The sequence below is a fragment of the Ambystoma mexicanum genome, chromosome 12, assembly GCF_040938575.1.
Source record: "Ambystoma mexicanum isolate Mex_15411 chromosome 12, UKY_AmexF1_1, whole genome shotgun sequence".
Lineage (NCBI taxonomy): Eukaryota > Metazoa > Chordata > Amphibia > Caudata > Ambystomatidae > Ambystoma > Ambystoma mexicanum.
This window is the reverse complement of record NC_090936.1, coordinates 674,069,376-674,083,443: the sequence shown is the minus strand read 5'-3', so window position 1 is coordinate 674,083,443 and position 14,068 is coordinate 674,069,376. Positions and strand designations below refer to the sequence as shown.

Here is a 14,068-nt window from a genome sequence, read left to right as displayed (position 1 = left end):
TGGCCATCACTATTGGATCCAGTTAGGTCCTTGGGGGAGTGGGACACTGATGGGCGAGATGCGGTATCCCCCTCCTTTCAACACATTTTCCCCATCCTACCATATAAGATATTCCAAACCCCCCCACCTCGATTTTTCCGATACAAACACTTTCATACAACACGGAAGACAACAGACTAAAACCAAAGCTGTTTACCTGACATGTCCCAAAACAAAGGTCAGGCAAAGTCAGGCAATTGAGCAGAATCACGGACACCTAACAGCCCTTTGCATTCCCCACAGGGATAAAAGGTGGAGCACCAGAGCACAAGATGAGCAAGACAGACCACACAACGTGAGAGCTAACTCAGCACAGTAGTTCAAGAGGAGGTGAAAGACGGCAAATACCAAGAGGGTGACAAGGAGAGAAGTAACCGTGCCCTTTCTGATCAAGGCCCTTGAAACCTCCACAGATGGAAACTTAAGTAAGACTGCGAACAATAGCCAGCATGTGTTGTAGTTGATGTCTATGGTACCCGAGCCCCTCCTCTGCTGATAACCAAGCCGAGGAAGGACGCTGGTCTCAGTGGTGCAAACCTTGACTCCAAGACATCAGAAAACCAAGCAGTTCATCACAGCCTGTGAGTTGAGGGGAGTATCGATAAGAAACTGAACTGTGTTGAAAGAAAAGTAGCCAAATTATTCTATTGAGAAAAAGGGGGAAAACCATAAACAGAGGAGGCCAGCACCATGTGGGTGCTCAAGCAGGAAACTCTGGGCGATTACCAAATGGTAAAAAGACTACCGTAACTAGAAGGCCTTGAGAAGAGATGAACAATGGCCAAAGTGGTAATAGAGGGGTCTCTCCTCTGTACCGTCGAAGGTCTTTGACCAACAGAGATTTGTGTTTTGTGGAAATTAGCACATGAACTGTGTATCGTAGAAATTACTAGGTGTGAACTTGGGCAAGGGAAGCTAATGAAAAGGGACAGAGTCTAAAAGTCCCAGGAGGAATTGTTGGCAAAGGTTGGTGAGAGTGAACCCAGTAGAGGGAAACCGAAAACCAAAAGGTGAACTGTCTTTGTGCAAAGCCATAGTGAACCGGGAAGAGGGAGGCTAAGAACTGAGACAAATATTTGAAAGGGGTCTGCGCCTGGAAGAGGGGGACCCAGGGGTGAAGCCCCATCACCCTAGAGCGAGTGAATATTAAGACTTGTGACAGCAAGAGGTATTGGAATATGAGGGGAAGTGAATTGCCCCCCTCAATTCACTTCCCCTCATATTCTGGTTGAGGGAGATCCAGGGGTGAAATGCCATCATGCAAAGTTCCTTGAGAAAAGAACTGTTCAACTGATTGGTTGAATACTATAGGTGTGGGGTCGGCGCCCGGAAGAGGGGGCCCCGGGTGTGAAGCCATCACCCACCGTGAACTGTGGAAAGGAAATGTTTGTTTGTGTTTATTTGTTGGATACACCAGGCCTCGAAGACAAGAGACTTTTTAATGCAAAGAGACTTTACCATCGAAGAACCTGATAGCTGGAATGCAACTGTCGGCTCGTGCTGAGAAAGCTTGAGTGTTTGCTGTGCTCCAAGGTCCCAACTTGCCCTGTGCTGAAAATGTGGCAAAGGGAGACCCCTGGCAATCACATCCTCACTTATTATTTGAACACTATTTTCTTTATTTTGATACCCTATCCAACACTCTTTCTGTATTTAGTTGTAAGGAATCAGCAATAGGTTTTTCTTAGTATAGGCCCTTTTATTTTGACACAACGCCACTAGGACTGCCTTATTTTTCATTTGATGGTCAACACTTGCTCCCATCTTAAATTTAGGTTTAGTTTAGGCATTTTTCCACCCTGCATTTATTGTTCAATAAACACCCTTGAACTGTGATCACTTGCGTCAGTCTTTACTGTTGCCACCGTGAGTTCCTTACTCCCCCCAGTTGTGAACTGTGAAACAAATTGCAGAAAAGCTGAGAAGGCTTAGAGGAAGAGGTACTTACTCCTTAAATTGTGGATTAAAAGGGATGAACCATACCCCTATTTGCAAAAAGGCAACAGAGGTGCAAAGAGAGCACTGTACATTTAAAAATGTTGCCTAAAAGGAGAAAACACAAGGGAAGAGCCATCCCCCTTTTGGAACTATGGAATATACAACAGTGACATTTTAAGAACCAGAAAGACTCTAGGGGAAGGGAAGGTCCCTTCTCTCGAGAAACTTTGTTGATTTTCTTTTCTTCATTTTAGAATGTTATGCTTGCGACCTTAGTTTCATTTAGGCAGGTAAACCCCTCTTATAGTTAGGGATAGGCAGGTTTCCCCAACCACTCTTTTTCTTTTAATAATAAAAATCTTTGATCAACACTGAAAATGCCACTGCGTCCGGTTTTAATCTTGATCCCTTACGCCATGCATACATTTCTTTTTCTCTGGTTTATTCCCATGATGAGTGCTTGATGTCGGTGGACCTATCAGTATCAGGCCCACCATGTGTGGATGAATACTTCTGTCCCGGGCCAGTTTAAGGGATTTCTCAGATAGGGGAACTGATGTTACCCCTGACCCATACCAAAACAAGCATTGGCAATGCCAACAGTTTGGACTTTTGTGTAGGCATGGGAAAGGCACGTGCTAGGCACAGCCATAGTGCTATTAACTACCCATTGTTGGTAGCAGGTGAAAAATGGTTAGAGTCAGTGTTCCCTCTAAGCTGTGCGCCTATGCGCTTGCCCAGCTTCCTTCTGGGTGCCGCTCAGAAGATTTTTAGCAGTGCACACAGACAATTCTTACCTATTCAAAAAGACCTAATAAGGCACAAGCCACAGCAATTACCTGACATTTTCTTTCTCTTAAAATAAGCAACTATTCTTCATATTCTGCTAATTTGCATTACACTACTATGGCACCCAAAATCCCTAACAGTAAAATACAACACAAGAGTTTAAAAACGAATATGAAAAACTGGCTCATGAACAGAAGAATCTAACCAAGATATGCCTGCACATATTAAACAAACATGTTCCCTCCCCACCCATGACTCCTAAACCTGACTCTACCACACTTTCACCTCATGATTAACTTCTGCCCGAGAGTACATTAAGATACTACCGGACAACCTTGACTCTTCCTCGCTTGGCTATGTGAAAGGTTAGCAGATGTGTAGCTACATCCTCTTGTTTGATGTTTGTTGTAACATGAATAACGTTCATGCGCCAGAATTTCTGTTACTCATTGTGCTCACCCACACTATATAATTTAATTACCAGCTCAAATATCGGATACTGGCTGTAAGTAAGCAAGCTACTTTGGTGTGCAACCAAATCCCATACTTCCTCTTCTTTGTACATATGTCATGCAAGTGTTTTGAAGCGGGCCACTTGTAAGTTAACCCATTATGAAACTGAAATATGAATTTGCCATTTAAAGATTTTGAAAAGACAAATGTGATGTTCAGGGTCTCCTACTTTAGCATTACTAACATTACCCTATAAGTAGAGAGCAACATTGCAATATCATTTACTTAGCCTACAAATAATGTGTATGTACTATGCCTGGGATTACTCGCCCATAGTATCAGGGCACCTGATATCCAGACAGGAGAATGCTTTTCACACAATCTGCATCATTTCCAAGTGTTCAGAGTTCCTTTGGGCATAGACCTTCACACATTATATGGTAACTCGCTTCTATACAAAAATAGTTTCACTGAGCACTTGTGTAATCCTACATAATCATATAAGGTGGGGTATGTTGCAAACAATCTTGTATGCACTGCAAAAGAATTGTGTACATGCAGAGTTAAGACATTCTTAAAATGCACATCGTATGTTGAGGCATTTAAATATGCCTTGCTTGCAAAATATTGTGGGTCTGCAAATATCCCAGTGAGTGTTTACCGCTACAATCCCTCACTATTTACAGTGCTCTATCAACTAGTATTGGAGGCAAACACAGGGGCCGGGGAAGGGTATGGGTGGAAGTATCACTCCTTTCGGGTGATGAACAAAGCAGCACATTGCAAAGACCAAGTAGGACGTTTCAGCAGTACACTGGAGGAAATGTGTTTGTTTGCTAAAGGATAGGACGTTCTTGTAACCATCTAGACAACAGCACCTTCTTTTTCTTTCTATGCTAAACTGCTGAGGACTTTTCAATATAACCATGTGTTCTGTGTATGCAGTCTCTAGCATCTCCCTGCATCTTATTGAACTGATCACAAAGAATTACAGAAGAGGGATCCATAGTTACAGAAGAAGGCACTAAATCATTTCTATCTGTGATAAATTGATGCAATTCATTTAAAAGGCATATGTGTGTGATTTTCTTCAACAGGGCTCCATAATAAAGCTCAGTAAGGCTCTTGTTTAATTTTATTTAGGCTGTGGTGCGGAAGGGTGGGCAAATCTATATACTTTATTATGTGCCCTGCCATTTCACTCCCTATGTCAGGGGTACAAGCAGGGCTCTAATCAGATGTTGCTCCCTACATGGAGTCAAATGATTTTTCAGGGAGTAAAAAATTAATTAGCTTTGCCAATAAGGATACTTTCTGCTTATTAAAACATGTTCTTTCCCCATAAAATTTATTTTGAGATCGGGTATTAATATTATTAGAGTTCCTTCCTTCCTAGGCCGCTGCTCTACTGGTCACTAATTCGAAAAAATATCAGTGGAGCTTTATGGGTTGAAGCAATGATATGTTCAATGATTCTCGTTTTGGTTAGGCACATTTTCCTTTTTAGGGAGTAAAAATGCATAGTGCATAGGTCTCTTAGCTCTAAAGCTGGTGTTATCACTTCCCACAGGAGAACGTAATGTGGATAGTAAGCAGAGTTATTCTGATGCAATTATCATCCTTACAAAAATTATTAGAAGCATGTTCTCCTGGCCCATGAATAACTTCATGAAAGTGGCACTTGAACTCCTTTCAGCATGTTTTTGACACATTGCTTTTAATTGCCATTATTCCATTGGCAAATGTATTCTGTGTGAGTTTCTTGACAGCCACATCAGTTATGACAAGAGATATTTGAGTGCCACAAACGCCAGGGTCGTCGTTCGCAGCAGTAACAGGCTGACAAGCCAGCCTATTCATGGAGTGGGACCCACCTACCCCAACCCATCGCCAAGTGCCAACCTACCCAACGGTCAATGAATAAAAACGCACAAGTCTTGATAATGCCCCTTTGGGTTGAAACACATGTCAGCTGACCACGAGATTATCGCACCAAGAATAAAATTCCCTTTCCTTGAATACAAAAGGAATATTTCTTTACGAATACATATTGTTTGCACGATATATCTGGGAAAACAACTAAAAGATATTTGTGTTTTGTTAAACAAATTAGTGATTTTCCAGTGGCATACAACAATAATAATTAATCATTTATTTAATGTGATTTAGTTTATATAATAAACTTTACACATACTACATAAAACATATCCATATAGCATAAAAGAACAACAATTCTACAGTGGTATACAACATACAGGGCCTCATTAAGACTTGGGTCAATATCCTGGCATAAATCCACCAGAATACTGCTCAAATGAATTACTGTTAATGCCACTTGGTCCGGATAAATTGGTCTGTGGTCACTGGTGGTGGTGGTGTAATTCCCCATTCATATTTAGTCCATATTGAGTCCATTGGACTAAATGTGGCTTTTTTGGCAGAATTATCGCAGCAGAAATTCCAACGATTTCGGTGTTGAGCTGAAGGATTTACCCCCAGGCAAATCTTCCACTCCAGGCACGAAATTGTAATTTGGCTTAGTGGTAAAATTGGAGGCAATGGAGTTACCGCCAACTTTAGCACTTACCGCAGAAGCACGTTTGCAAGGTACTATGGCAGATATTGAAGTCTTGGACTGGTAGATGAGTTTTCTGTATAATCTGCGCACAACAGCCAACCGGTTCCGCACATAGAGAAAAATAATTAGAGGGAACATTGGTTAGAGTACCTGGTAATTTAATAACAGTGCCTAGCAGAAGCTTAAAACGTATGCACAAGCCAAAAATGTGGCTTTACCAATGCTTGTTTTAAACAGAACTTCAGTGGGTTTGCCAATGCTTTTTTTTTAACAGGACTTTAGTGAATGTCATGCAGAGTGCTTATAAATTGAGTGACAGAAGGCAGGCCTGGTAAGACATTTTTATTACACCAGTAGTGTGTTTACAACTCCAATTAAGTAATTAAGCATCAGAAGACTGCTTTGAACAAACACTGACAGACACTTTGAATGAAAATCCTGATGGCAAGGTTTGATTAAAGCAAGCTGAAAGAGGTCACATGAGGTGGTGTTTTGGGTGGGCAGAGACAGGAATAGTTGGGAATGACGATAGGGATTGGCATGACCCTGGGCAGGCAATGGGTGTGCACAGTTAAAGCCTGTATTGAGTTCAAGTTCCTGTCAATCACACACTGCTGCATCCACAACGCTGCACCTCACTTCCTCAACCAGCACACATCCAAAAAAGCTAAGCCCCACTGTCTTCGCTCATCATTCTCCATTGTCCTATTTACACCCAGATATAATATAAAGCGAGAAGGGGGAGTGAGCTTTCAGGTCACTGCACACACATTATGGAACTCCATACTGCCCTCTATACAAGAAGAACCGTTGTATACCCTCTTCAGGAAACGTCTGAAAATCTGGTTGTTTAATAAATACAATTAAGACTTTGCCAAGCTTGGCCAGCACTAATATTGTATACTTGCCTATGACACAATTTGCTTCCTATGTTACCTTACCATGTAGTAGTGCCGTGATACCTACAGGTCTGGGCACTGTAAACAAATGAAATAAATAAGTAAACATAACCAAACAACACCTACATATTCTGTGTTCCTACTCATATGTCATTCCTCCCTATCTGTACTCCAATTTAATTGTTTTAGCCTGTAGCCTAATAGCCCAGGGACCTCAACAATCTCTGCTAATGCCACTCCATCCTCTTTGTCACAATTACAATAAATAACTTGATGTGTTGCTGTGTCAGTGATTAAAATATGTAATGAAACTGCCCCAAGGTCTCCTTGCCTCCTTCATCTGTGCTGGAATGAGAATAAAACAAGTGGGGTGTCCAGTTAAAGGGTCGAAAGCAAAAGGGTTGAATGCAAAAGTGCATTGACCGAAAACCAAAGGATCGAAAAAGTAGCTTTAAAAGGTTTTTTTTACCCCAAAAACAGGACAAAAAAAAATGAGATCTTTTTTTTGGGTCGAATTGACTCGACCCTTTTGTCATTCGACCCTTTTTTTCGACCCTTTGACCTATAACCAACAAGTGGCACTTCAAGGGCAATGATGAGGGCATACATGTATTCTACCATAGTTATACGACACATTTTGACAATAGCAGCAACCAGGAACATATAAATCATGAAGTGTAGATACAGGGAACAAATCAATAGAATTATGAAAAATGTACACATTGTTTGTCCAGCATAGTCAAAAATTGAATTAGCAGGCTCACAGATTGTCTAAATGCTCAAGAATGGATATCGAATTTAGATTGAGAGTAATGAGTAAGGTACACACACCACAGCATAAGTAGGTGATACAGATTACAAGCTACCAAGAAGATGTATATACTACAACACTGACTGAGAATAGAAGAGGGTCACGGTTTTCAAGTGGTTGCCACGGGTGAGCCTAGAAACAAACTTGCAATATACAAATGGTCACCATTATTCAACATGAAGCAGCACTACAGCTGGTAAACCCTGAGTGGGGATTTCTTTTAAAAACATACCCATAAACTATTTTTATTTTAGGGGCTGCAAATCTTGACATAATAGCAACTGGATATTTTGAGGGGTTAGACACTATGAGATTAAATGAGTTGCCCAGAATCGCGTACTTTGGTGAAGATGGGGTATGAGCCCAGTCTGCAGTTTTGGCACTTGACCACATTGTTTTCAAGTTCTTGACATGTAGCAAGGTGCGATTCCTTGTGAATGTTTCACTTTCACGAATTAAAAATAACATCCTGTTTTGTAAACCTGACTTGATAAACCAACATGAAATGCGTTTTTAAATCAAATCCGTACAATAATTAATGTGAACCCAAAAGATCTCATCTGGGGTTTTCTACTCTATAGTAAAGATGTCAGCACACTTAACAAAATACACTGTGTCATAGATTCACATGTTCATAATCATTGTTTGACACAGCCTTGCAGATTGGGTCAGACCTGCCGGGCGTAATGGCCGCTGCACGCATACTTTTCACGGAAGCATCAGCACCGTTAGCAACGGTGCGAATGCTTCCATCTACCCACTCCCACGGAGTCCTATGGTACTCCACAAGAATGGAGAGTTACCAAACCAGCCACCTGCATTCCAGCGCCGCCGGGGAATTGAAATGTCTTAGTATGACCGGGAAGTCAGGCAGCGGATTCACTGTGTTTTCCTGGGTCGGCAGCAAACTGCCGGTTGCACCAGCGGGTTACTGCCAACCTCGGAATGAGGGCCAAAGTAATCTCAAATTGTTACAGATATTAAACAAAAAGAACCAGGATGAGAAGTTTAGCAGCCTCTGGGCAATGTATTTGAAAGGCACACTGTTTTACTAAATAATGATAGTTCTGCAGCACTTGAAAAATCGAAAGCTTTGAGGCTTTCTTGCACACGCTTGCAACACAATATTTCAGAGAAAAGTAATAAGTGCTGACTGGTGTATTTTGCTATATAAATTACCTGCTGAACAAAGAAAATAAAAACTCTTGCAACATTAGCCCTTTCACTGCCACAATTTCAATGCTTTCCATGCATGTACTAGAGCAGTCAAACAGTTAAATACAGTATGTGCTGGAGTTCAAAAGGGATTATTAATATAGAAAGTGAGTAACTCTGCTCATTTAAATCTAAACAGAAGCATATTAGCCAACGACTTTATGGGCTCACTGCATGTAAATGTGCTTATGTAGCCTGTGGCCAAGTAGGGTCTGGTTAGACAGGGCTATATACTTGTCCCCTAAGGGATTATAGAAGTATCGATGCAGATAACCGGGTGTATAAATAAAATACTTTACTGTAGCACTTTTATTATATATGTATGTGTTTACTTGTGCTACCTGGACTGATCCATCCAGCTCACCAGGGGGCTTGTTGGAATGTTGTAAAGAAAAAAAAAGACAGGGAGTGAAGTGGCAGCCTGGCTGAGGTGGCCCAAGGGTCGGACCACCCACTGAGGTCATCTTCTCGAGTTGGTGGTGCCAGGTGTAGGTCAGGGGTATGTTCCATTAGTTCCACCCTGTTGGTCTCCCTGGGAAGCCTCTAAGGAGGAATGGGCTGATGGGGCAGATCCCTTTAGTAAGAAATCACGCCATGGAAACATAGACAGGGATTGTGGCTAATATGTTTTATACAAATATGTGTTTTTTTTAAATAAATAAAGAGGGGTACCTGTTGGGATCCCTAAAAAATCCACCTCAGTGTATGCGTCTCATGAAGGAGTAAGCAGAGGTAACATAAGGACTCAGGGCATAGGCCACCTCCTGTTAACAGCCATTTTATTTTGTAGGTGCAGCCCCTCCCCCCCGCCCTCCCTATCCAGTTGGCCTGGGGGTGGGGTAGTTGGTTCTGGTGTGGACTACATCTCGTCTAGGATAAGAGAGGTGAGCACCCTTACCTTAGACCAGAGCTGGAAATCAGGGACTACACTTACTTGTGCATTTCTTTTTTTTGTTTGGGTTTGAGTGCTTTATAAATATTCAATAACAAAAGGCAAGAGAGCGCTAGTGAAAGATAAAAACAAGGAAATGTCTGCTCCTTCTTTTTCTTTCCTGAGGAAGTGGCCAAAGATGATGATAAAGTCACAGCATGGCCTGCGATGAAATCGGTTAGCATCGACTGAGAACTGGTGTGAAAGGACACCTAGATGCTTGGGGAAGCCACCCGCTCGACGATGCTGACCCTGGAGGATGTAAATGGACCAAGGGTCTCTCAGCCATTCCCAGCCTTCAAACTCAGGTCACCTATATCCCATCCAAAACTGTTAAAATTGGAGACTGGTCAAACCTCACAACTCGATCCACTCCCCACTTCTCCAGTCATCATTGGAGAAAAGGACTCCAATGAAGCCGAATGCAGACCACAATTGCAATCTGAAAGCCCCAAAATATAAGTGGGAAACAAAACACAGGGGAGAGAGTTGTCACACGAGCATGGTCCACAGGACCTGGTGTTTGACATGGCACATAGACGCTGGCTTCATCAATGAACCCTGAGTCTCAGGGGCTTTTGCATCATGGCCCATGCAACATTGTGATGTCATGCCACACGCTGCATCATGACATCACGTCATTGAATCCGGAAGCAAGACTCACATTGCCCACCCACAGCTCCATATAGGGGCCTGCACCACATAAACTGGCGCTTCTCAATTTGGTAACGTGAGTAGGTTATTTTTATTTTGTCTGTTTTTTCTTATTTCCTTAATCTTGGCCTGTCCCTCAGATCTCTTACTCCTTTATCCTTACCTGTCTAGTGAATGGACTCTGTATTACTTACCTGGGAATCAACCCTTGATTGTCCCTGGAACTTCTTGTTGGATTAAGCTTGCCTGCTTATCTGATATCGGAGCACTGGGGTGTTCGTGTACCTGGTAGAGGTGTTATTGTGCTTTTTGTTTTATCTGTTTCCTTTGGATTTTGTCTTTGGATTTTGTTACCTTTTTCGCTTGGAATTCTGCTTTTCCTGTATTCTGAACTTCCGGACTCTCAAGGAACTGTGCACCATTAACTCAGTTAGTCCCATCTCCACTCTCTTTCCTTCCTTCCCAGATCACTACAAGCTCTTTTGGACTTCCTCACAGCTCCCTCTGGCTCTTAGGTTCCTCCTGAGACAAAGACATAAGTGGTACAATTCCCTCAGCTCTCAGTGGTTGTGTGTCTTTGTTTTCTGAACCTGGTCTGTATTCCCCTTTTCTTTCCCAACAGCCGAGAGAGAGCCCATCAGCGCTCCTCCTGCCCTTTCATCTGATCCCTGGGTATTCTGTGTGGTTATCGGAGCACAGGTGCTGAGCTCTCAGAGGGGAGGTTTCTTTATCTTTGAATCCCTACTAGGGACACTTCACCCAAGACCTGACACACACAAGCTACATACGTGGAAAGCCTTGTAACTTGGGATCAGTGTTTGGTAGGGCAAAAGCCCCAGAGACCCCAAGAGAAGCAAACTAAAAGACATAGGCTAACTGGGAGCCATAATCTGGATTGCGGTGGTGCTGGCAAACCCACCAAAGAAAATAAATAAGACTTGCTTGTGGAGAAACAGAGAGATGGAGGAAGAGACAGAAAGATATAGGTTAGGTGGGAGCCATAGTCCAGACCCTGGTGGAACTGACAAAAAGACCAAGGAAGATCAAGACATTTTACAAAAGGGTCCTAACTCTGGGAGATCTGAAAAATCGGTGAGCAACTGTGTACCATTCGGTGAGGGCTCATTTTCCCCACCCACGAACTGTTGCAGACAAGGGTACTTGGATTACGGACCACATTAATAATGTAGATTTGGATTTCATTTTTCGAATCCCCGGCTCCTGTTTTGTTCACCTTAAACCTCACACTCTCACACAGAAATACATCCTTGTTTTGTTATGATCTACATCCTTACTCGAATACTAGTGTCTTGAAGTGAATGAGAACTTTTTGTTTAGAACCTTTTTGGTTTTAAAGCCATCTGTTGACCCCTTGGGCTGTGCATGTTGCAGGCAGAGGTATTTATACTAAACACATAAAAAGACAAATACACAAGAACAATGAAAGCTGTGGCTTTGTGTACACATATGAGTCATGTGATTAAATCCTCTTAAACAAGAGAGTGAAGGCCTCCACTGGCACGATGGCAAGAGGCCTCGTGGCTCAGAAAGACAAAGCCGGAGGCAGCCAATGGAGGGCATCTTGAAGATCATAAGACTGTACAGGTGCCTGAATAAAATGAAAGATCAGGTGATATATATCACAAAACAAGTATTGTCGTTGTGAGTAGGTTTGATTTAATGTTGAGTGTACAGGCATTTGCTATGCATAAGCCATTTTGAAAAAATTACTATCATATGCCCAAGTACATCTTTGACAATATACTTTCTGGATTGGCACAGCCAGCTCATAGCACTAAATGTGACAACACAAACACTCACAAACACAAACACACATGCATGCACGCATTGACTGCACTTCACAGACACACAGCCCCCAGCACTGAAATGCACAAATACACAATACCCACAATTACACACATGCACGCATGCATACACACACACGCACGCACGCACGCACTTCACTCCGCATGGCACACACACTCTGCAACTCACACAACTTGACTATTTCACACAGTGCCTATGTATTGGGCACACAAATTCACATACACACATCACCCCAGGACTGCACTAAAAATATGCACAGATGCATATACTGGCATACACAATACACCCACACACAAGTTGGCATAGCATACAGCACACAACCCATACACACACACACATACATGTCACAAAATACATAGACCATACCAATACTGCACCCTCAAACACATACGCAGAAACACAAAACACCACCAAAGAGAGACCCCAAAATGGAATCTGGGCTTGCAGTACTAACTGGGGATACTGGAATCTGGCTGTACTGTGACTGCTAGTTACCATAATGGTTTATGGCTTCAGTGTGCCATCCATGAATACTTGAATGTGCTCTTGCTGTGTAATCTGTGTATAATGGAATCTGGCACTGCTGTGCTAACTGGGTGTAATATGTAAGGGTGTCGAAAAAAAGGAAGCTGACACAAAGGTGGCATGGTTTTGGTTATAGACTTTTATTTTATATAAGAAGAAAAGATCCTCACTATCCCTAACTTCTAAGAGGGTTTTCCCTGCCTCTAAACTAATACTAAAGTGTCCTGTCAGAATGTCCGTTAAAGTAATTTCCACTATCCTTTGAAACAACCTGATTCTACCCCTCACACTACAACTAAAAGGTAAACTAAAGGAAAGCTCCTTCTTTAAGGAGAGTGGCTTCCTTCTCTTGCTTCTTTGACAGTGTTCAAAAAGAATGTTCTCTCACTACAAAAATACCAGGGGGAATGACTTTGCTCGCCCTGTCTTGCAGGTTTCAACCAGTCTTTACACTTCACGTCCAGGAGAATGACTCTCTTTCCTTGTATGGCTCTGTACAACTTCCAGTAAACCAGAGGGAATGACTCCCTTCCCCTGTTGTCTCCCCTTTCCGGAACAAGAGAATGCTTCCCTTCCCTTGGCATGACTTTGAAGAGTTCACAGCAAGACCAGGGGAATGACTACCCTCCACTGGAATCTTTATTACCGCTCCTGGTTCGATACCAGGAAAATGACTCCCTTCTCCTGGTATGGCTTAGTAGAGTTCAACACAAGCCCAAGGTGAATGACTTCAAAGTCTTCTTTGGGTCCCAGACCCTTCTTTAGTGGTCAGTGGTTTTCTCTATCCCACTGTGATGAGGAAGGTTGGATGGTTTCAGTATCTGCTCTGTGATCCCAGACCCTTCTCTGGTGGTAAGTGGTTTTCTCTTTCCCACTGTGATGAGGAAGATTTCCTGTGATGCCTGCATTATCTTCTCTTGGGTACCAGACCCTTCTTGGTTTCGTGGTAGAGTCCCTGACTCTTCCCTGGTGATCAGTGGATTCCTGTCTGCCACTAACATGAGGAAGATGGTGCTGGAGGAACGAATGACACTGGCTAGGCCCAATAACTGCTTCAGTCTCACTGGACCAACTGACAACTGTTCGCGCATCTCTCCCGCCTGCTTCAACATCCCCTCTGGGTTGCCCCCATCTCCCCTTAGATCTCCTTCCTGCGTCCGGGATCAACTTTGTCAGCTCTTCGGGCTTCCCTCCGTGTTGTGTTCCTCGGTCGTGAGCTTGAGTCTGCACTGACAGACCCAATGGAGAATAGAATTCCCAAAGCTGTTCACCGGCGTTCTTCACGTCCCTCTTCTGCTGAACTCCCAGCAGGATTTGATTCTCCCGAACTGGAGATTGCCTGCACCTGCATCCTCTCATGACTGTGCTTGGCTCCCGGGATGGGCCTGCCTTCTCCGATTGTCCTTTGT

At 42.9% G+C, this 14,068-nt stretch overlaps 1 protein-coding gene across 1 annotated transcript in view; it reads right to left on the bottom strand.

The window, feature by feature from the left end:
- Nucleotides 1-14,068, bottom strand: part of SLC2A13 (solute carrier family 2 member 13) — a 2,060,320-nt gene that overhangs the window by 820,253 nt on the left and 1,225,999 nt on the right. The gene's annotated exons all lie outside the window — the stretch shown is intronic.